We start from the raw sequence: 24,390 nt of genomic DNA, 5'->3' as shown, positions 1-24,390 counted from the left end.
TGTTTTAGTTTTAATGGTCCAAGACATTGTTTAAACAACAGTGCTATTATAGATTTACTTAGCTGACTTCTTTCTGAGTGCACCAGCACCTTGATCCTTCCTACAATGAACACTACAGAAATCAGCATTAGACACAAGTTACTATGAAACCAAAGTGTATTTGTGCAGCAATAAAAAAGAAAGAATTGGGATAATAATGAGCAACCAAATAGTAACACATTTAAGGGTGCTGCTTTGCAGGAGGCAAGTGACTGTTCTGAACTCTGAAGTGCCAATGTAATGAATCACAAGAGCCCACTGAAATGAGAGCAAACATATAAATTCTTCTTATTTCAATATGTACAAATAGCAAAGCAATTTGGGGCTGTTAACCTCCACAGCTTGAGGACAATATGTTCATCATTATTGTATAGCACTTCCCTCTTCAGAAATTCTCTGTTGATTGGTTTTGGTGTTCCACTGATGCATAATGTATACCTGAAAGGATGCTCAGTATCAGACAATGCTGAATAGCTCATAAAAAAGTGGACAAATTTAAAAAGAAATAACTAGAAAAGGAAGCAAACTGTTACAATTCATTATTGCTGACAATGCAGATTATGAAAACACTCTAAAAATACTTTGATTTTTGCTTCTGCATGGATTTCATGGCTCCTCCTTTTCTAAAGAGCTTAACATTTTTGAGTTTTTCTCCTTCATCTGCACTCCAGTTTCACCTCTACGTCCCCTAGCTCCACCTGAAGTGCATGTATTTCCAGCTTCTCTGCTCTGTTCTGAGTCATAACCGAGCCTTCTGTCAAAGACAGCCAGCTGCCAGCAACTAAATTTGACTGGAAACTCATTTGAAGAGCAGGTGCAGGTGGCCAGTGTGTGTTTGGTGAGGTTGGCTGGGCACACACCACTCCAGGTGACCACAGTGACCACTGCCCTGCCCTCTCCCCTGGGCAAGCCAAGTCATCTTTACTCAGGACTGGATAAATACCTTGGCCAAAGCAAATTTTTCCTACACATCCCTGAAGGATGAGAGGCTGCAGCATCTTCCTGCTGCCACCCCAGGGGGAAGGTCATCTGTGAAGGCAGGCAAAGTGCAAAGAGCACTTCAGTGCCATCCTTGTTGAATTTTGCACCATAAATAAGCCATACATCAGAAAATCCCCTTCTCCTTTCACCTCTGAGTGCCCATGAGTTGCAGCCACGTTTTGCTCTCAGGACTGTGATTCTGAAGTTCACTTGTGCAGGATTCACCCCACAGCATTCCCCACAAGAGGCATATTCCATGAGCCAAGGTAAAAGCCCAGGCCCTGGACAGAGACGAACAAAGAGCAAGAACATTCCTCCTAGAAATGCTTTTTTGGTTTACTGAAAGTTTGGGGAAACAAATATATTATAATCTGGGTATGGAAGTGTAAATAGTAAAAAACACCTTTCATTTTGGACCAGTTAATAGTCAATGGAGAGGCAGGAACCACAGAAAATACCCAGAACTCTTCACCAGGCAGTTGAGCCCTTTAGGAGATACCACAACACACAAACAGCCACTTGTTTAATTAGAGGAGGAGAAAATACCATAAAGCTTAAGCAGCATTTTGCTCAGGAAATCACATCTTTCCCCATTTTCCAGCTGACACATTGCATTGCAAGTCTGTCACAGCACATTACCTCGGTGATGTGATGTAATGCAACATTGCTGATGCAACCCAATCTGATGTGTCTAATGTGATACATCAGGTACAATATTTGGGAAGATTCTTCTGAAAACAGCATCCACAGAAGAGTATCTTTGCCAATTAAAAGAGCCTTTCCAAAGAGTTGTATCACTTGCAGATAATTGCTTTTTCACAGGTAATTAGCAAATACAATTAGTTGTGGGAAAGATTTGCTTTTCAGCAACATACACACACACAAAGAATGGGAAAACAGATGATTGTAGCTGACATATAACTGTGTTCCAGGGCAGCAGGACCTGAGAAGGAGCTATTTACAGGGCTAGATTGTACCACCAATAGGCTGATATTTTTTTTTCCCCCATTGGCAAGTGAGAATTGAGGTTTTGGAGTTCTGTGCTTAAAGAATTTCATTTAGGGACCCAAACTGGAGTTGTGTTCTGAGGGAAAATGACAGTAAAGTCACCCATTCATCCAGAGATGCATCAAAATTCACAAAAAATAGGAAATATCTATCAACCTTATGAACTCTTCCGTTTATAAATAAACTGGCAGTTTAGTTTGCTAATGTCTGCAGAAGATAAATATCACCAAAAGTGAAATCAAACAAAGCTACATCTCTCAGCAGACATCTTTCAGCAGACATTGGGGGACACTGTGCATTCAGGGAGATTTATTCCAACGAAAGCACTGGGCACTGCAGGCGAATTCCACAGCACCTGAAATCCTCTTCACTTCTTTCCAAACCCAGCTGCAGCTGTGGAAAACTGCTGGATGCTCACATGCAGAAGAGACACAGTCCATGGCCCAGACTTCAAACAGTGCATCAGAGTGAGGATGTTTGTGAGCAGAGGCTGCAGCTGCTGGAAAGGGGCTGGGTGAACCCACACTGAGAACCTGGCAGCAGAAGCAGCTTGTGGGCAAACCCACATCTCTGCTGGGTCCATGACAGGGCAGGTGAGAGCTAAAATACACACAGGCTTTCAAAACTGATTTAAAGCAGGAGCCAGCACCAGCTCTAAATGCTTTCTTTCCATTTAGCACCTTCCCCTGCCCTGCCACGCAGTGCTCCAGGTGCCTTGGGAGTGTGACCTGCTGTGGCCATGGAGAGAGCAGCAGGGACTGGCACACAGACACAGCACCAGGCCATTTCACTCTCTGCTTGGGCTGATTTTTCAAGTGTAAAATGTAATTCAAATCTCCATAAAAAGCTATTTGCTCCCTAGTCTCAGGATTCTTACACCCAGTTTCAACCGTGAAATCCAATTGGGGGCAAAAAAAAAGGAAAAAAAAAGCTTTATGCTCAAAGTCTGAAAATCCTGCAAGAACTTTCCAGTCTCAGGCTCAGCTGTATCTAAAGAGGCATCTGAGCAGTTGTGTTTCTCTTCTCTGAAGGTGTGGAGAGTGCCTTGGCTCCAAAGAGCCACACTTTCAAAGCCCAGCACAAGCCCCTTGAAATTCCAGATATTTATTGGATATTTCTACATCCATGGAGCTCTTCTAACAAAAGGATCAAAGACAAGCCTTCAGAATTTTGAAAATATGACCCAAAATGCACATGGCAAGTGTACAAATTCCTCTCTGAAATGTTGAGTCCATGCAGCCCCTCAGGGCTTCTCAGCCCTGGCCACTGATGATATCACAAGCCCCCGTTTACAGCTGCCAGTCCAAAAGATGATGATGATGATGATGATGATGATTATTCCATAGGAGCAAAAATATTTCTCAGCCTTCCTAATCCACCAGTGCTTTCCTTGCTGATTCAGATTAGCTGATAGCATGGGTCCTGAAAGATTTATTTCATTATTTGGATTTTCTTTTTCACTGTTTCATTTTCTCTCCTTGTGCCTGTGAAGGTTTTTTTTCTCTTTTATGGAGGCTTGTATTTAAAATTATCTTAAATCACTGAAGGATTAGCAATGAGCAAAGAGACTTCCAAAGGCTTGAACTTTGGTCTCCCTTCAGGATAAAAAGTTGGATCTATATCTAAATTTTCCAAGTTGCTTGAATGTGAAAATTTATCAAAATAATTTAGAACACAGATTGCAATTTCTGACACCAGTTTCTAGTGAGCTATTTCAGGATCAGCCTTTCTCATGTTCTAATATTTTCTAAACTAGGAACTGTAAGTGGAGTAAAAATACAATAATTTCTGAGTATTCTAATCCAGAAGTAGGTAAAACATTCAATTTTCACAATTTCTAGCCCATCAGTTAATATCTTTTATGAGAAAACATGCAATGACAATTTGTATTTCCTCCTCTGTCTTGCTGCATTGCCACAAGTCCCACAGGTATAGGATTAGATGAAAAAAATCATCTTTTATTAAATAAAAAATAAGATTTTAACTCTCACAATTATGATGTAAAGCTTGAAAATATAATCTCTGTATATTCTGAAGCTTCAGAAATGAGACTTCTTATCTATTTTATCATTTGCTACATTTCATCTTTTCTAAAAGATGTTAGGTATTTTTGGAGGCTTGAAATCATTCTGAAGGGCCAAGAGTGATTTATGTGTTACACCTGTGAATTGCTCCATGCACCCTCCACGCTGCTATGCATCACCTGTCAGCTCATGTACCAGCCATTTTATCAATGCTCCAGGCAGGACTGAAAAGAGCTTTTCCCAACCAAAACCTCCCTTTGGATTTCTCAAATTTTCTCTTCTGGCATCTGATATTATCAAGTGTGACAGCATGCTGCTCATGAAAAAAAAAAAAATCCACCTCACTTTAAAATCTTTCAGCTGTCCCTTGTATCAATCATTTTTTTGCTTTTGTTAAATTCAGGCCACGTGTGTGTGCCAGTGAAATCAGCTGCTCCATGTGGAGAGCACGGTGTGGCTGCATTTAATTCTCTAAAGAGCAAAGTTCACCTTTTATATTCTGCATATTCTGCTTCCTGTTGGGAAAAACGATGGCATGGCCACCTGCCTTCTAATTAAGATTATTGTGTCTGATAGACCAGGAAACCTCATCTATATCTATTCACTATCACAGCTGGGGCTGGGGAAGGGGGAAAGAAAATCTCTTTGCTACTCAGGGTCTTGGTTTAGCAGGAGTTCACTGACATGGGAGTCAGTTATCTGCTTCAATATCAGGTAACAGCACCACCTTCTGCCAACATGTTACCATCTCTTTAGCAAATTATTAGGTCCAGTTTCTCTCTGTGATTTCAGTAGCTTTCTCAAATGTTTCTGATGTAGACAGCAAACTTTAGACCAAAATCCTTAAGGCTATTTCAAAACACATCAAGCTGTGCAGAAGAGACATAGATGAAATTATTGAAATTTTCTTACAAAAATACAAAAATAAAACTAAAAGTTCTAAAGCTAAAAATGGTCTGGTTCAGCAAAACACTTAAATACACACTTAACTGCACAACACTTAAATAAATCCTCAAACATTTTTTGCTGAAGAAGGGCTTGAAGTACCATTGCAAGATTACCAGCCCTGCTCCTGAACGCTTCCATGGCATTTCCCAACAGGATTTGGGAGGCCAGACGGGACCACAGCACTTGGCTTAGCCTGAAAATTGCACTTGGTTCCTATTTTAGCTTTCATCCTGTGCCAAAGGGGGACTGACAGAAGCAAAGGAGAGAAAAATGGAGCTTCTGAGAAGAGAGGCATGAAAGGAACAGGTCTGTGCTGCCCAGGTGGGAGCTCAACTTTCCTCCCTGTAGTCCTGGAGGGGTAGGGGAGAAGGTCCCAGGCTGCAGGGGAGCCCCTGTGTCCCAGATCCGCTCCTGTGGCACACACCAGGAGTGTCTGCTCAAAGAGCTGCTGCCAGGCCCACACACAGCAAGAGGGAGCTGTGACAAGGGCATGGGCAAATAGGACAAGAGAGAATGGCTTTAAGCTGAAGGAGGGAGGATTTAGATAGGTATTAGGAGGAAATTCCTTCTGGAAGGGTGATAGGGCAAAGAAAGGCTGGATGGGCAGTGGGTAATGCTGAAGAAAGGCTGCAGGGTGACTTGTCTCAAACCCAGCAGTTGTTCCCTCAAGCCCTCCTGACCAGGGAGCAAAAACAGCAGCAATTCATCTTCCTGACTCTTCATTTTCTCTGATTTCACTTTCCATGCCTGGAATGGCAAACACACCTGACCATGCTGGTGATGGAGAATTCAACCTTGGGGAACAAATTCTGCTGGGAAGCCTCGGACAAACTCTGCTTTCTGACACCGCAGTGGTTCCTAATGCTACAACCACCCAGTGTAAAACGTGTCTTCTCAACCACTTTCATTGAAACAATGAACCCTTCCCAGTGCTATCAGAGGAAACACAGGAAAGAATTAGCAGCAGGCAGACTCCTGCACCTGCCAGCCATGCAGATGAGTGTGCTGAGATGGGAAGCACTGCATTAAGCAAAGTAACATCTGCCATGTGCTGCTCTCACATCCGCTCTCCCGGGGGAAAAGCCAGAGTAGAGAGGGCTTGGTTATGGACTTTGATCATCTAGGGTTGTTTATCACATGAGCTGGAAAGTTTTTTCCCATGAATTCTTGCATGATATTTGTAACTGCTCACTGCACAGGCAGATATGGTTTGGAAATGCAAACGAGGCCTGTCAGCAGGGAGAAGGCTGGTGCTGGGAAATACAGCACATTTCCAGGAAAACTGCTGTAGCTACTCCTTAAAGCCAATTCTTGGTTTCTAATAATGCAGAGGGGATTTTAAATTGGATTCTGGTGTTTTCCCTAGCATTCAGCAGCAGCAATGCCAGAACACTTTGTGGCACTAAGCTGGGTGACAGAGCTGGGTAATGAGACTTAAGTGCACAATGGGGGCATCAGTTCCTGGGGAGGCAATTCTGTTCAAAGCCTCTGTGCCTTCAGAGAAAACTCACTTCCCTTCTGCTCCATGTTTTACATATTGTTTTCCATGTTCCCTCTGAGCCCCAAGCCTCTGTGAGTTATAAACTAGGATGCTGAGGGGGTTCCACATCTGGTGTGAGACTATTGGCACTTCCATACAACGAGGACATGTGGAGTTGAGTAGATGTACACCAGTCCCCAGAGGAGATGCTCCTACATCTCCTGCAAGATATTCCCATGTAATTTTCAGGGAAAATACTCCAAACTGTGTGCAGAAAGTCAGAGAGTGGTCTTTTAATAGCAGAAAACCTGCCAGGGAGGAAGCAACCTCTTAACTTTAGATGCATAAAATCCATTTAATATGGCTTAATGTCTCCATCCATGTTCTCTTTGTACTTTGCAGTCAATGATTGTCCTGCCTTCAGCTTAAGTTAAATGTTTAATTTTTAGACTTCTAAGCTTCAGAGGGGTGAATCTTACACGATGTGTAATGTAGTTACCCTTAAGAGTGGTACTGTGATTTGAGTGTAGGAAACATCCCTAGCTGCCACTGGAGCCAAGGGATCTGGGAGAGATCATGTCACCACACACAGAGACAAAGAATAAAGCACTGATGAGCCAATCAATAACCCAGTAATTAGGGCTGCTTGGCAGGTTGGGGGTGTTTTGGTACTTTACTTGTAGGTTGTTTTTTTTCTTCTTTCCTATGGATTTGAAAGAAGTTTGCTTATCTAAGTTTTAGAACCATTTAAATGAATCCCAGTTCTGTTCAAATCAATGCAAGTCTTGGTGAGACAGCTGCAATTTTATGTGCATGTGTTTTAGTAAATTAGAGGGTTTAGCCTTAAGGATTCACTTTAGTGTAATCTACTAAAAAGATAAGTAGAACCAGATGTAGTGCCTTATAAACTGCTGGACAGTTGCAACTGGAATGACAGCCTTGAAAGCAACTTTATAGCATAGGCAGCAGGTTTTCTGACTCCAGAAAAGTAGTATTTTACATAAATTGTTGTAAATATTGTTGTAAATATTTTACAATTCAAGATGGAAGGGTGCAAGTAGGTTAGAAAAAAAAACCTAAGAAATTGGTAATGGCTTTATCTTGTTCTGTTGGTGTATATCCATGGAGAAATACAAGCTGTATTACAAACCATTTAACTAAATTAAATTCTAGTTAGCATCTGGGATCCCATCAATAAGAGTCTATATTTCTGAGGAGCCACAGACTGGTGGCAGTAATAGACACATAAAGATTTTAATAGGTAAGTAAATTTGTTTTGCATTTCTCCTGCTACCAGAACACACTTTAGCAGAGTAATTAGTGGTTAGATATCTGACTATAATTAAGAAAATTCTCTAATCATTAAAAATTCTCAAGAAAGAACATTCATCCCATCAGTAATGTTTTCTTATTCTGAGGCACATTCCATTCAGCACCAGAAATAGTTGTCACCTGGTTCCTTGCTCCACATAAATCTTTAATAAGATATTTTCTTCACAATTAGAAAGTGATTTTCAGGGTCACCATCAATTTGTGATCATTTCATATGTCTTTAGACCCTCAGGCTGAAAAAAATAAAAGGAATAAAAATCAATGCAGTTCAGTTATAAATCCCCAAGAGCTGGGCTATGTCATAGTGGCTTTATCTGCTAGTCCCAACTCCTTATTTATAAATCTCCAGGCTCTCCTGAGTCCTCATGAGGGCTGTGCATAGAACAAGTGACTACAATAAATCCTGAGAGATGAGTATTTCCCTCACCTAACCAGGCTCTTTATGCCCAGGTGTTTTTATGCTGGGGTAACCACAAGTGTGACTGTCTCTAAGCTCCATTCCACACAGGCACACACTCTCCCAGGGCAGAGCTCAGCAAGGTGCTGAGAACAGGGACCTGAGGTTTGTAGGTGTCTGCTCATCTCTCATGGATGAGGAGCTGCTGGAGCTTTCAGCACGCCCAAAACTGAGCCCAGATCTCCTGACATCAAACCTCCTGCCTTATTTATGCAAACCTATTTACTTCTGGCCTGCAGTTTTCCACTTCTGAGCAGCTTGGGGACCAAATTCTCAAGTCAGTGGAAGTTAAAGATGAACATGGACTGGTGACACTGCAACTGTATTTTGGAAACTACCAAGCAAAATAAATCTGGTAGTGTGTGACATTTCAATTCCAATGGCTGTGCCTGCAGCTCTCTCATTGCTAGTAGGTCTGAATCTTCCCAAATGCTAACTTGCCAAGTTCAACAAGAAATCTGTAAAAATATTAGGCCTATTTCTTTCTGATTATAAATAATCACTGGCAATAACCATTTTTCAGGGTGGAAGAAAGGATTGCAAAGTCACTGTAAAGATACAGAGCAAAGCTGATTCCTCCTCCACAGAGCATCCAGCACCAGCGAGCAGGTGATGGGGACAGACTGGAGACAAGAAGAAAATAAAAAAACCAAATTACAGCACTGAATCCAGGAAATGTGCAGGTTACAAGAGATTAATTTTGTCAATAAGGCATGGAGCTGTAATTTGGAACATCCTGGAAAGAGATTTCAATTGAAAAAAACACACCTTTGCTGCTCATAGCCAGATGGTGAGAGCTACAGGATTTCACATTTTTGGCTGTCAGGGAACAGAGCTAATGGTATGGGATTTGTTTCATACCAACAATGGAGAACTCAAAGGCTAACTCAAACAGCAGAGACTAAATACAGAGCCTGAGCTAAACAGCAGCTCTGGATCTAGAGGAACATATATTCTTCCCACACAGACTGACATCTGGCAAACACCTGAATGGAAAAACTACCAGCAGTTATACATTTGCTGAAATGTTTCTCTCGTCCTCTTTTTTACGTCTGTATTTTTATTTTTTTCCTGAATTGGCAATAAGATTACATCCTTATTGCCCTCTCATTGATTTCTCCCTCAGAGGCAAATGACAGCATTTCTGAGAAATAAATAAATAACCAAATAAAATAAAGCTGAGAGGCAATCTGCATGTAAATCAGCATTAGTCATTGACATTTGAGACTTGAAAATAAGCCATCCCAGTCCCAGCTGTCCCCACAAAAGCTGATCTCCTTTGTAGAGAACACTGCAAGCAAACGGAACCAAGGATGAATATAGATAAGACGCAAACCCTCTTCGCTTGAAGTTTTCCCTAAAAAGTCCTTTGTTCACGAGCACTTAGAAATACTTTTACCTACTGCTGCTGTTGATGGGAGTTTTGTCTTTGGTTCTTTCCTCCCAAGAGTGTAGTTCTCTGTAATTCTTCCTGAGTTGTTTGCTCACACTTGCAGCATGAGGCAGCTGATTAAACTGAGGACAACATTCACTATTCCACTTTCTGCACTATGCACACCTGTAGTAAAAGCTGTTAAGTTATACCAGGTTTTCTCCCTGTTTTTCCAAACAATTTTTTCACTGTCACTATTCTAGCAACATTCAGACAACATCACTTTTACTAAAAATCATGAGATTTGGGTTTACACCACAAACATCACTGGAGATGGTGCATAGTTCTGAATAGCACTAGAAATGTTTTATTTGGCCAAGTCAGATTACTTAGTTTTACTGCTTGCCAGCATTTTTACTGAATACTCAGCTCCAGGTATGGTTCTGTGATGCTCTGACCTCTCTTACCTGCTGCTGCAGGGAAAGACAGGGGTACTAGAGAGTTACCCTGGTTGGGATGTGTTTTGCCACCTTCCATAGGAATTACCCAAAACCAGGGCAGGATTTCTATTCCTGACAAAACACTAAAATCATCAGCCAGCTGCTGTCCCAAAAGACAGCAGGAGATGCTGCACTGTATGAGAAAAAGCACCTTTCCCAACATTCCCTTAATCTATCACACATCAGGGAACTTCATGGAGCTGCTACCCCCAAGAGCAGTTTGCCCAAGTGGGCCAGCAATTACACACAGTGAAATGTGCAAAATGCAGTTTATAATTCCCTTTTAAAGGGGGGCATTTCCCTTCTCTCCTCCAGGAGATTGGCCCTGATTCCCCTACGAGTGCTTGTGCAGTGAGATGTTTCCTGGAAGTGCTGCCCTGGTTTCATGTGGAATCTTTCCCTTTTGGTGCCTCCTTTCTGGCAGTGAAACTGAAGCACTTGTGTGTCCTTCCATGCAAAGAAAGGTCAGAAATGAAGGCAGGAGGGCCTGACTGACATGGGGAAGGGACAGATCCCGGGGAAGCCTTTCTAGATCCAGAGTCAATTTTTTACTTATGTTTTTGGGGTGGCTTTGGGGTTTTTTTTGTTTGGTTGTTGTTGTTTGTTTGGGTTTTTTTGTTTTGGTTTTGGTTTTTTGGTTGTTTTTTTTTTTTTATTTTTTAATTAAGAATGCAAAATAAAAAAATAGAAAGTAAATCCCTACTCTTGAACACTTTCATTTTAATTACAGATAAAATACCTCCAAATTCCCAAAGCTCTAATTATGTGCATAACTTTCAGAATAATGCAGCTTGATGTGGCTTAACAGAGCGATGAGGTTATGGAAGAATGAAAATATTGATTTTCTTTGAGAGACAAGGAGGGCTCAGTTTTTGGGTCCTTGCAGTGGTGTTATCAGCTTAACCAAGTCTAATTAACTTCATTTATTGTGAAGTTTAAATACAAATACAAGAAAAGACTGTTCAACAACCAAGAGCACAACCAAAGGCTTAGAAACCCGGAGCTGTATTAATTTCCCCTACCTTTTCTCCTTTGCTTATTTGGGCAACCAGAGATCAAAGGCTTTTGACCCCCTAAAGGTAATACACTCTGAAAGGCTGGGAAAATCCACCCTTACAAAAAATATGTGAAATATTGTGTGCCTGGTACTGGGAAATCTGCTGGAAGATGGAGCCCCAGCCCTGGCTTGGATGAGCTTGCGATCTTCTACAAGGTGACTGCTCAGAACATAAATGAATGTCACACTCTCAGCATTTTCATCACCATCAGATGGTATCTGGAAACTAACTCTGCCCTTTACTCTGTTGGCCTAGCTGGTGTGCACGTTCCACTGATGGAATTTACTAGTTTTTGTTAAAAAGATAATTTCTCCACTTCTTTTCCAATATCCTCCTGGCACTGGATACCCTAAAATGCTTTTCCTAGCAAAATCTCCATATCAAAAAGTCAGTTACTGAAGCACATGAAGCATTAATACTTCAACATGCCAAATAAATCATAGAACAGGACAGAGTATCCCAAAAAAAATGTGCCATTCTTCCTGTTTTTTCTGCAATTGTAGCTATACTGTCATATTGAATCAGTTCACCAACTCCAGCGCACGCAAAGAGAAACCCAACAAAGCAACTCTTTTCTCAAGTGGTGAGAAAAAGAGAAATGAAATTGTGCAGTGGCCAAGGAAGATCACCACAGTTACAGAGAGCAGTGACCTTGCTCTCCAAGCACAGGTGAGCACCAGAGAGCACCACCCTCCTTCCTTGCCCTCAGTGCCATGATCCTTTTGAAGGAAAGGCAGGTTTCCTCCCAGAACAGAGGCAGGATGAGCCTGGGGGCCTCCTCCTTCCCTGGCCTGCAGTGTAACCCCTGACCAAACCCATCAAGAGCCCACCCCTTCCTGCTACCCCAGGCTGAGAGCACTTGTCTTGTTCTTTTCTCAAGAACCACATAATCTGTACATGATCCCTGCCCTACCCAAAGCAATCTACATTGCTTGTCAACATTTTTCACATTTTTAACTTTGAAAGTGCAGTTCTGCCAACATTTCCATGATGCTTCGCTCCTTCTTCTTTTTCAGTTTTATTCATGAGCAGCTCCCACCAGTCACCATTTTTTAAAAGAGGATTTTACAACACAGCATTGTTAATTTTAGCACTTATGTGTTATGCTGCTATGTCTGATATAACCAGTGCTGCTGGGAAAATGGAAAAAAAATAAGAAAAAAAACCAACTATCTTTTAAGACAAACTAAGCAAATTTCTTCTGGGTTCTTTGGCTACCAACTCTCTCTCTCTAGCTCCAGTGTAAAATAAAAGTAAATAGTATTACTTCACATCACCAATCACACAGGCCACCGGCAAAGATTTTGGCTCCTATCACAAGATACCTGCTATGGTGGAAATTGTTTCACCTGTATCCCAGTTCAGAAAATGCCCAGAAGCCTCTAATCCTTTATGTTGTCTTGCACTCCTCAGAGAGATGTTCATCACCAATCATAAATCCATGACGTTGTCGTAGGGAACCCTGAGGGAATCTTTCAACAAAATCTCAGTGGTGTTAACAACTGATAAATTGCCATATGTTAGAATAATTCCCTCTCCATTTCCTCCTGGGGCATTTCTAAAGCAGCCCTACCTGGCTTATGGGGCTGTGTAATTGCCTGATAATTATTAGATTATTGCTCCTCCACTCTGTAGGTGCTGCTCTGGCCTCTGCTGTAACATCTGCAATAAGTTAACTGGCCAAGCCTGCTGTCATTCTGCAGTGATAACATTGTGATGTCAAGGGGTTGAAATGTATTCAGTGAAATATCCAGGGGCTGGGATGGAAATAAACTCGGGATGGTCCTTGAGCACCTGGCTGGGAGGTGATTACAGGGGATCACAGTGAGGGTGGATGTCCCCAGCAACACAGAGTCTGAGAAACGCACTTTACCAGCCCCAAGCACCAAAATACTGCCCAAGAGACTTGGGTTTGGTGTGTTTCTCTCTGCCTTACTTTGCTGTAGGTTTTGTTTCTGTTTTTAACCCACAATACAGCAGCACTGCCTGATTTGATGGGAAGGAATGCAAAATTCAGGCTCTGAATGAATCTCCCTTCCGTTTGCGGTCATGTGTATTACTTGTATGCAGCTTGATTTTTTTTTATTTCTTTTTTCAAACCCAAGACAAAAGCCTCTCATTTCAGCACCTTGTTCACTTGCCTTTTCAACCATCTGGGTGTTGCATTTTGCAGGGTCCCAATTTAGCTGTCCTTTATTCTCACTAAACTAAGCAACTAACAAGGGAATGACATCAGCACCGATTTCTGGTGCTAAAAAGAAAAGCAGTAAGAACAAATCATAACTTGCACTGAATAATTTCCAAATGCTTCTGGCTCTCTCCACTCAGTCATATGCATGAAACCCTGCTCCTCTCTTCTGAGCTACTGTGGCACTTTGTACATGAAAAATCAAAAGGAAATAGTTCTGCAGCTGTCAAACACAGACTTCAGTGATAGCCAGCTCTAAGCTGTCTGAATCAAACAGGAGCTTCCTGGCTTAGTTTGGATTGCCTGTATCCACAAGTTTAACTTCCCCTAATGCTGCTGACACAAGTGTAACTTTGTCTTTTGAGGCATTACCTGGATGCCTCCAAGTGCAGTGGATGGGCAGTGCCACTTCAAAGGAGAACCTTCACATGAGAAAATTAACAAAGAATTTTAGGGGGGAACAAGTTACTTTTGTTGTTTACTCTTTGTCCTAAGAGAGCTCCCAGTACAAAACAAACACCTTCCACCTGCCTAAGGAAGCTGATTTTTGGCTGGCTGAGGCAGCAGTACAGTTGCTTCCTTTGCACTAATGAGCAAAAAAATGAAGAAAAAAAGAATGGCTTCTGAATGGAAGGTGAGTCAAGAAAAGGACACGCAGAGGGGTGAACACAGCTCCCACGACACCTATCCCGTGCCAATCCCCAGAAGGAGCAAAACAGCTGCAAGCAAAGCCAAGCCAGGTTTTGATGATGCCTCTGTTGGAGATTTTTTTTATTTTTTTTTAAATTCATTTCAGAACTTGTCATCTGGGTTATGAAGCTGAAACTGAAGGGAACCTTTTGGGTTTTTTCTAACAGTAACAGCTGCTCTTGCTAGCAAACACCTGTACTACCTAGAGATCTCTGGTTACCTCTGTGGCTGGTGCTACCAGAAGTAAGAATAAATAGTTTGGTAGAGTTCCAGAAGAAATTAATGAATTTCACTTTGAAAAATAAGGACCAGCACTTTGGTTTAGAAATATTTGAGCAGTTGCCTATTTTCTTTTGGCTCCTTTTTGCCTGCCTTTGGCTGATCAGGCCAGTCCCACTGCACTCTGACCATCATTTCCCTTGCAGAGCACAAATCCCTTGCCACAGCTTCCGACATTTGCTCCTACGTCCCTTTATGGATCTCCAACTGCGACCCACACATTTGCATCCAACATTCTGCTGATCTCATCACCCTTCAGGTGCCAGTTCCTTCCTGCTCTTGCAGTGCTCCTGGAGTAGGTGCTCACCTGCTAAGAGCAAGAGCCATAGCAGATGGACAAAATAGCTGGAGACAGATGCCCTGTTCACATGGAGCCATCCCCTCTGCCCCACCGTGTCCCTGTGGCACTGGCTGGGGGGACATCTGTGCTCTGCTGGCAGCTCAGAGGGCTGAACCACAGGGAGGTCACACTGGACCTCAGAGCCAGGCAAGGGAAGTGCAGTGACCTGGGGTGAGGGGTGGAAAAGGCCCTGTGCTGGTGATGTGATACCTGAACTATGCACAGTCCTCAGGGCCAGGAACGTCCTTTGAGAGTGGAACAAAGGATTTTGCATTGCTTTGTTTTAATTCCAAAAATTTTTAATGCCGTGAGTAAATGAGAAAACCTTGACCTCTGTGCTCCAAAGTTCAATTCTGCAAGAAAAGCGAAATGGGAGCTGCCATAGAACAGTTAGTGGTTTTTAATAGTGTAGAGGAGAGAAATGAGATTACTTTAAATGGGTCATGACCCTGTCCAAATGCTGCCAGAACCACCCCAGCCTCAGGATACATCTGCCCAAGTAGTCTTTGCTTCTACATTGTTTAGCTGTACATACAATAATGGAGGTGCCAGCTGTACCATTGCTGCTGCTTTTGATCTGCAGTGTTTCTTATTATATTAACAGGACATTGATTCTGCACTGTTTTAACTGGACTCCTTCAGCAGAATCTGATTTTGGTCAGTTACAAGTGGGAGAATTCCTGCCTATCTTCAAAGGCCACCAGGCATCAGCACTGGAGGGAAAGAGCTCATACTGTGTGAGTTCTTCCCCTGCAGAACACCTGTTTTTGCAAATCAGATGAGTACAAGGACATAGAGCCTCTAAAATACTCAGACTCCAAAATCAACAAAGTAATTAACTAGACTGAATATACCCTTGTTTGCTAAAAGCATCTGTTTAATCATTATTGTACAGCTCATCCTGGTAGGTGAATGTTTGGTACCAGGCACTTTCCACTGAGCTTGCTCTGAATCCTTCCAAAAGGCAGTTTGAAAGATGATGGCAGAAAACCCACGGATTAATTCCCAGTTCAGAATACTTTCCATGTACTGATGGTGTGCTATTCCAGTCTTTTCACTTTGGTTTGCAACATTTCTGTAAGAGGCTTTGATTCAGACAATACCCATTACTGCTTCCTCCTGATATAGACCCAGAAAGTGAAGGAGATTATATTGTATAAGCCTGAACATGAATAGCACTGGTTAGTTAGAGCAGCTTTTGGCAAAAGTTCAGACACAGGGGGAAAAAATGCTGCTAATATCCACTGGACATAAATTACCAGTTTAAAACTAGCACCAGTTCATAGATTTAAATGGATTTTTAATGGACTCCAGCCTCACGATTAAAGCAATAAGAGGATATGATTCCTCTATCCCCAATGGCATCGTGAGGGCTTCATTGACATGTGCCTTAGTGATTTATGGTTGACTGCCTTAATCAGAGCTCCAAGCACTGTGGGTAAATGCCCAGGCAGCAGAAGACAGATCATGCAAAAGCACTTGCTAATTTGGCTTTCTGAGCAGTATTCACATGTATCAGTCTGCCTGTGCCCAGACTGACTCTGCTCCAGAAGTCATTGGCTCAAATTATTTCTAGGTGTATCAGTCACCCACCAGTTTTAAAACCAAAATTTCAATCATCTCGTAAGCTGCCTTTCCTCTGGATTTTTGTTTGCTCTGTAGCCCATACACATGAATATGGCATTGCAACCTCTAGTACCTTTGCAGTGAAGACTGGATGTGCCTGGTCAGAAAGGCAAAGGGGCCAGACACCCTGCTCTCAGTGGTCACTCAGAGTGTGCAGAGGGCACGTGGACACAGGGGACAGCACTTACAGTGCTGCCATCGCACAGAGAGCCCAACAGCCTCTCTCTCTCCCAGGCACGTATTTCCCTGCCTCCTCTGGGCAGCAGGGCCTCTACATGGCATTTACTGCATGGGCTTGAGAAGAAGAGAAAACATCAGCAGCTATAAGAGCTGGGCTTACTGGGAGACAGCAGGTGTCAGAGGGGGGAAGGAGTGGATGAAATCCCCCCATAAACCACACGGAGAACAGGAGCAAACCACATGTGTTGAAAGAGGAGTCACTGCTCAGGGCAGCTCCTGTGTTTTATCCCCTCACTCATTCCCTGACTCTACTAAATGGTTAAATGGAAATACTGCAAATGTAGTTTTCCAGGAGTTTATCCTTGCTTTTGATGTTACAGCCGTTATAGCACAATCATTTTGAAGCGCTGTGATTTCTCTCAACAATCAAAATGATTCCCACAGTGAATCGTTTTTTCCCCTCCAGAGGCAGTGTGTCTTATCGTAGCCATGTCCCTCATTGGTAAGCCAAACTGTATCTGAGATGTCAACTCCTGTCACACTTATCTATGATTTCATGCATGTAGCAATACAGAATTTTAACTCACAAGCTTTGAGACTGCCCCTATTTCTTAGGTTGTGACTATGGTAACTGTTCCATAAGTTGCTTCCTAATAACCATAAAATGAAGCAGATAGTACAGGAGATATCTCTCATTAATACCCTTTAATTGATTCTATAATCACACTGCAAATTAGTCTGGAACAATCAGGAGTGCTACCATTTTCACTTAGGTGAAAATTTCTAAAGCAAAGGAAGTTAAGTCAAAATAAAGCATAAAGTTATTTCAGAAAGTTTAGTATCACAAAGACAGAAGTGATGAAGGTGAAGCAGCTCCAGTTTCATCAGAAATCTCTTGACTGGCTGTGTCAGAGCAGACTATACATTTTTTTATTTTTTTTTCACACAAAAGCTGCTGGGACTAGGAATTCACACTTTCTGATAAAAAGATTTTATTTTTCTTTTATTTTTATTTCTAAGTAGGCTAGGCTCTGAGATTGTACCAACTACCACTGTGGTCTCAAAATAAACAGAAACTCTCATTAGTCTGATGAAAACTTGACCAAAAGAATTTTGTTCTGTATTTTGCTAACAGACCATGGAAATTAAAGCACAGCTCTATAAAATTTCTCCAAATTGGCAAAATTCTAGATTAGCATAAAAAAGAATCACTAAGTTATTGACAGCAAACTAACCAAGAACAGTAAAACCAGCTTATGAACCACTGTTGCAGCTCTGAGCTGCCACAAGACAAAGCAGTGCCCTGAAATCCTGGCTCCCCATGGGATGCTAAGGTGCACACTCTGGTTTAATTCAGAAAATATCTACAAAGGCACAAGCCCTGACACAGCAGCACATTCACACTTTTCCAGGCTTTAATGGTGTGTTGTTTATTGTCTGTGCTGCTTAGAAGATTTTCTTTACAAGTATTTTTTTAGCTTAAAAGTTGTACACAGGTACCTGACAGAGACTTGGTTTTACAGTCGTTCTCAGGCTCCTTTGACTGCTCAAGCAGCTGAGGGATTTCCTTGTAGCCAATAAGCCTTGCATCCTTATCTTCCCTCAGGGATATAATTTTAAAATTCGTTTGCTTTCTTTTATCTCAGACATCAAGTATATAACAAACAATATCCTGACTGAAATTTGAGTGCTTTGGATGTTTTATTGGCGTGGTGAAAACTTGCTCTTCCCGATGGAGGTGCCTGGAGAGAGCTGACTGCTAGCTCACTGTCAACTTCCCTCCTTAGAGAAAAATTAAAATTAAAATACTGTGATCTTTCAGAGACTTCCAAGGTCCCTGTCATTAGCAATTAGCAGGACTGCTGAGATATACCCAGAGCTTAGTTACAGGGAGATGTATCCTCTTCTAAGCACTGTGGCAGCACTGTGGATGTCACCCCTGAACGTGCACAAGGTCGGGAGCCACGGCACAGACTGGTGAGCATCCAGCCCCCCAAACCCAAAGGCCTCCTGCACTCCACTCTGCAGCACCTCTGAGCCTGGAGCATGGATGTGTCATCTTGGATTTCTCTCCGATGCGAAAATAGGTGAGAAACATAAGAAAAAAACCACCCACTTTGTTTTAGCTAATGGTAGTATAATTTATAAGCACGCTAGAAGCTCAGATTGAAAGTCTGATTGACAAGGGGCTGATCATCCTCCCTCCATCACTAGAAGGGAGCACATGAGTTAATATTTCAGGCATGATCTGAGGTGGCAGCAGGTGGGCGAGGTGCTGGGATTGACACTAATGCTATTCTGACAGGCTGTGACTTTCTAAGTGCATAACTACAGGGTTAGGCTCAGCCACGATCTTAGATCCAACAGTGATGGCACTGCTAGAGAGCACAGCCAGAGAAATATGGAACTGCCTGCCTAAAACTCTTCTCCTTTCCGTAGGCACTTAAGGCATTTCCTGGCAGCTTCACTGGTCACAGAAAGGGAGGGATGAGGAATGAGGATTTTGGAGCTTGCCAAATAAATAATCTCTGCTTGGAATCATCTGATACACCAAAGATTGAAATCCTCTAAGAAGTTCCATAGTACCCAAACAAAGAATTGAAAAAGTGGTCTGAGATGCCCACCAAGTTTATCCTTTCTCAGAGATATTCAGATTTCCTTTGTTGTTGTTGTTGTCATTGTTGTTGTTCCCAGGTTAATTATAATTAAACTCAGCCAAAAATTCTTAGAGCACTTATAACTATCTAACTAGTGCTTCCTTTAACTGGGAGAGGGCTAGGGGAAACAGCCTGAAACTTTGAGCTGAAAATTCTTCTTTTGATTTCAGTGGTGAGTAATTGGTTCTAGCACTAAATTTAAACTCACAGTGCATCAGCAATGACCTGCAAAAAGACTGAGTGGCCAAGCAGTAGCACAGCCCTGGAGAAGCCTTGCTCACATCCAATTTCTAAACATTCATTTTTCACAATGTGAATCACTGCAGAGCACAACAGCTGGTCCCAACTGGCCCCACAGAGTTTTGGACAAGTGTTGCAAAACACAACACCCCACATTTCCCCTTTCTAAACACTGCAACAGCCTAAAACCAGCCTCAGGAAAACTGAAAGCTTCAACCACAAAGAGTCTCTTCTTTATTACAGCTTTTCAGCAATGTCCACTCCCTCAGCTCTGCCTCCAGTGGTGCCGCCAGGTCAGACAGACAGACAGACAGACACAGAGCTGACCAGATCTGCTTAACCACTCACCAGGGCTCTGCTGCTTTCACTAACTCTCAACACTGATTGTGCAAGACTTATCCTGCAAAAGTATGAGTTCAGGAGTCCTTTCCTCCCTTTTCACGGGCTTGAACAACCTCAGAGAGGTGAAAGCAGAGCAATGTGCACATCCTGCATGTGATGTTAAACCTTTTGTAGAGACCAGACAAATGGGAAAAGGCATTTCCCTGAAAGTGGAATGAGATGCAATCTGCTGAGGCACAGGAGCACTTCAGAAGTAGTAAAGTCACTAAACAGAGCATGGATCAATTTGCTATCCCTGAGTACAAAACAGGAGTAGTGAATTGCCACCGCCAGTGTCACAGTATGATGACACTTGTCATACACCAAGGCCTGAGGCAAAAGCTGGAGGATTACCCAAAGACAGACTCATAGAGACACAGTAGGACCACAGCATTAAGTAAGTAAATTTAAAAGTAACATAATAGGTCTTTTTTTCAGGAAAACAACACTTTATGAATATGGAGCTTGTTTGCCACCCAGTAACAGGTGGTTTCTGAAATACAGGGCCTCCATGTGCTGAGTACAGCTTTCCTGGCTGATCCACACACTGCACAAACTCCAGCTGCAAATGACCCAGTATTCCATACCACTTTTCACTCAAATATATTCATGGAGGTGAAAAGTAAATTAATAGTCAGAAACATTTTTCCACTGTGTAAGTGAAACTGCACTTGCGAGGAATCTCATTTTACTGACTCTCAGGCATAAGATTAGCTCCTCAGGCTGCTGCTCTGCATCTGATCCCACAAGGTTTCATGAATTTCTAAGCCAGAAGTTATACTGAGCCCCAAAGAAAGGAGGTCCCATGTTCTGGGACAGTCCCCTGAGCATCTTGAAGAAGATCAGTTAATCTTTCAGAGATTCAGTTCACCAAGAGTGAAATGAAGATACTATTATTTTGCCTATTTTTACTAAAGATGTTTTGTGTTACTCAAAAAAATATGGAGTCACAAGTCATTTAGATTCTAGTATAGCAGCAATAATATCAGATCTAAATTTATTACCAAAATCACAAGAAACCTCTATAGTCCCCAAGTATTCCAGCAGAGTATATAACTATCTAGGAGTGCAGCAGAGACAGTAATTAAAATAAGAAAATGAAACATGAATTTCAACAGCCAATTTAAATGCAAACTCTTCAAAAGTGGAGCACAGAAGCATCCTACAAGGGTCTGGGAGGTTGGAAAAGCAGATTAGTAAATGCAGGCAACTGCACTGCCATGACCAGAGCATCTCATCTGCTGTAGAATTGCAAAGCCATCTGGAGTGACAAGCTGGAGAGAGTAAAGGTCCCCCAGGCCTCTGCCAAGTCTCTGTAAAGTGCTATGAAAACGATAAAACAATATGAATCATTTAAGAGCAAAACTATATTAAGAAATGAGTAAGCATCCACTCATATTTAAACTGAGGGGATGAGACTAACGTGGTTAATGGTTTAGTAGAGGTCAGGTTAGACTGAGAAGTGGGACTGATTTTTCTGCCTTTTAAGTACAATGTCTGAAGGGCAGAAAGTACAAACTCCAGCTGCTTCCTAACTGTTCTGAGCTGTTTACTAATACACAACATTCCAGCCAAGTCAGTAAGATCCAGAGAATAAAGGGTGAGATTTTCTAAAGTATTTACAAATATTAGCATTCAGCAATATTTGGACTTTCTGTGAAAATCAGGCTGTCTCTTATTTGGGATATTAACTGACATGACTATTCCAGAATAAATCCATGGAGAAATAAAACTTCTTTTTTGGGGGTAGTTGCCTTTGTTCATGAGGACACTGAAAGAGAAAAGGTGATGCTCTGGATCAGCATGGCCACAACACTGGGGTAACTTGGAAAAGGCTTGTTTCCTGATGTAGGTTGAAGAGATGAGGCTTAAATTCCTCAGGCACTTAGAGCCATTTCTTACAAACATCCCAGGATCCATCACCAGGACTCTGAGATCACTATCAGAGCACTAACTGCTTAAGCAGCCACTGCAGACAAGACCACTCAATACTGAAACTTTCAGCCCTAAATTGCTGCACTCCATGGCATGCAAACCTCATTTGTGGAAGCCCAGGACACATGGCTGGCAGACACATGGAGCTGTTGGTCGGTCCCACAGACAAACATTTGTCTTCTCTGCATCCAGGTGCAAGTGCCAAGCAGCACTCTCTGCTTTTGGTAAGATTTTGCAGCAACAAGACTTCTATCATGTCAAAGTCACAGGTTCTCTTTCTCTGATGAAGGCATGACAGAAAGGCTGCATCCACAAAACACACTGCAAAGAGAATTTATCACTGCCAGAGAGGCAAGAAGAGCTTCACACCGGGAAAGCTCCCAGTACATGGAGGAATGGACAAAACCAGACTGTGAGCCCCAGCTGGGACTGCTTCCCAAGGAAAAGGTGTCAAGGGGAGGGGATCAGGAGTGAGGCTAGTCTGAATTAAAAACAAGTAATTTGCAATAATCTGTGGGTCTGCAGCACTGGGAGGGGGTCTCAGAACTCTGCAGCACAGGAAAGACTGACTGCAAGAGTTAAAAACCTCAAGGGAGATCTCCCTCATGCAGGACTTAACCAAAATTCTGCCAGAGAGTGCCAGGCAGCATCTGCTCCAGAAACCCAAAGCACATTTGTGTGGTACAGCACAAATCTGTTCTGCCATCCCCAAAGTGCCAAGGACAGTGCCAGCAAAGGCAGGGAGGCAGCTGGACACAGCAGGAGCCTCGGGCTGGGCACAGACCTGCAGCCTTGGGGCCCCACAGCCCAGGCCAGGGATGCATGGGACCTGGGGAGTGGGAAGCCTGAGAGTGCCAGAAACAAAACACTCTCTCTTTTTTCTTCATGCCATGGACCACGGAGATTTGATTTCTCCTCCTGGTAACCTTAATGTGATGGATGTCACTGAGGAGTCCCTGACTGCAGGATTTAGCACAGCAAATTAAGGGGTTTGTTCTTGGTGCACATCTAAAATTCACTTGGTGAAAAGAAACGTGGCAGGAGCTGGGTTTGCAATGAGTCTGTCCGACACATCCCTCGTGTTTCCAGCCACGCAGCAGCCTAAGGCTCTGTCTGACACAGAAACCTTCTCTCTGCTCAGTATTTGTGCTGATCAGTCAATGACAGCAATTCAAAACAAAAGATTTTTAGTCCTTGAAAACCAGCACCATACATTTACCAGTGGCAATAACGACAATGTCAGTAATTCATTTTCTATAATTTTTTTTATTTTTTTTTTTTTCACTTTGGCTTGAGATCTGTCAGTGTGTTGGGGGATGGCTTTCAGCTTTTTAAGCTCATAAGAATATATTTATGTTTGTACTTCATTGCTAAAATGTTCATTTGGAGTTTTTAGAAGTACTCCTACAACAGAAATTGAAACAGGCTTTTGACACAATCAAAGCACTTAATCCCTTGGGCTATTATAACAAAAAGAAATGTCATCAAAATTGATTTTCCAAATATTGGGAAAAATGGTTTTGTAATTGAAAAAGTCTTTTTGACAAAATTATTCTGAACAGTTCCAAACCTCTCTTTTTATATTTTTTTTTCCAGTGTTCTCTCTCACATGGAACAGAAAAGTTTACAAACACTAACAAACCGAAAACAAATATTCAGAGGACCAGCTCTTTCACAATTGTAGTTTTTGAAAGTACTTTTCCAGCTCTCATGCTGGGATTTTAACACATGTAAATCCATGGCCCTTCCCAGCTGAGAACACACCCTGGCTCAGTAGAAAATCAGGCTACAGAGACTTTTCTGCCCAGTGAATTCAGCTCCTGGAGGAAACGGATAAGCAACCTATCGACGTTAATCAGGAGAGCTTTCCTTGTGCACAGGATAATATTGCAGAATAATTATGACATGAAACACCCAAAATGTGTTCCTAAAATAGAAATGTTTCAACAGTTCTTCAAACTCGGGTTTAATCTGGCCACAACACAGAAGGCATGGCTTTCTCTCCTGCTAGAGTCCCAGTTTCAGCCTCCCACAAATCACCGTGACTTGGGTGAGGAAAGGAAACAGTTTTCTCCCTTTCTACAACACGTTTTGGTTTTTACATTTTTCAGTCACAGGTCACTCCTCATCTCTTGTTGCCTCTATTGCTGTGGAGCCCCTCTGGCAGCTGGAGCCCAAAGCCACAAAGATGAGGAATCACTGGACAGAGATCCCTCAATTCTCAGGGTTATAAATGAGAAGGCTCAAAGAGTCAGGTGTGGAGCGCTGCTGAAGGTGAATACCAGCTGCCTTATTACTGCTCCCTTTCTTTTTGTAGTATTACTGGCAGTAAAAATAAAAATATAACTAGGTAAGGTGTTTCCAGTTGCAAGACGTTCAAGATAACTCAGCCCTAAGGCTCTTTGTCAAATAAACATTATTAACCTGCCTTCACACATGGGAAAAATGAGCTGCAGAGAGGAGAATGATTTGCCTCCTTGACTGAGAAATCCCAAATCCTGATCTGGTTTTCTATAACCTTCCCTAGAAACAGAGAAGTGAAAGAGAATATTTTAAGGACATTTAAACTTAAACTTGCAGACACTACATGATAAGCAGATAGGGAGTCACACAGGCTTATCTTTTAACAAATTGACTTTTTCTCATTTTGACCTTTCATCTCACAATCAGGGAAA

At 42.2% G+C, this 24,390-nt stretch overlaps 1 long non-coding RNA gene across 1 annotated transcript in view; it reads right to left on the bottom strand.

The window, feature by feature from the left end:
- Nucleotides 1–2,826: 2,826 nt before the first annotated feature.
- LOC111936052 (uncharacterized) overlaps nt 2,827–24,390 on the bottom strand; it is a 93,241-nt gene continuing 71,677 nt past the window's right edge. Inside the window, exon 4 of the long non-coding RNA XR_015277239.1 lies at nt 2,827–8,045. This is a non-coding gene — a long non-coding RNA (uncharacterized LOC111936052). The remainder of the gene's footprint in view (nt 8,046–24,390) is intronic.

The sequence above is a fragment of the Cyanistes caeruleus genome, chromosome 17, assembly GCF_971803275.1.
Source record: "Cyanistes caeruleus chromosome 17, bCyaCae1.hap1.1, whole genome shotgun sequence".
Taxonomy (NCBI): Eukaryota; Metazoa; Chordata; class Aves; order Passeriformes; family Paridae; genus Cyanistes; species Cyanistes caeruleus.
Note: the sequence above shows the minus strand (reverse complement) of the source record. Positions and strands in the feature narration are given on the sequence as shown.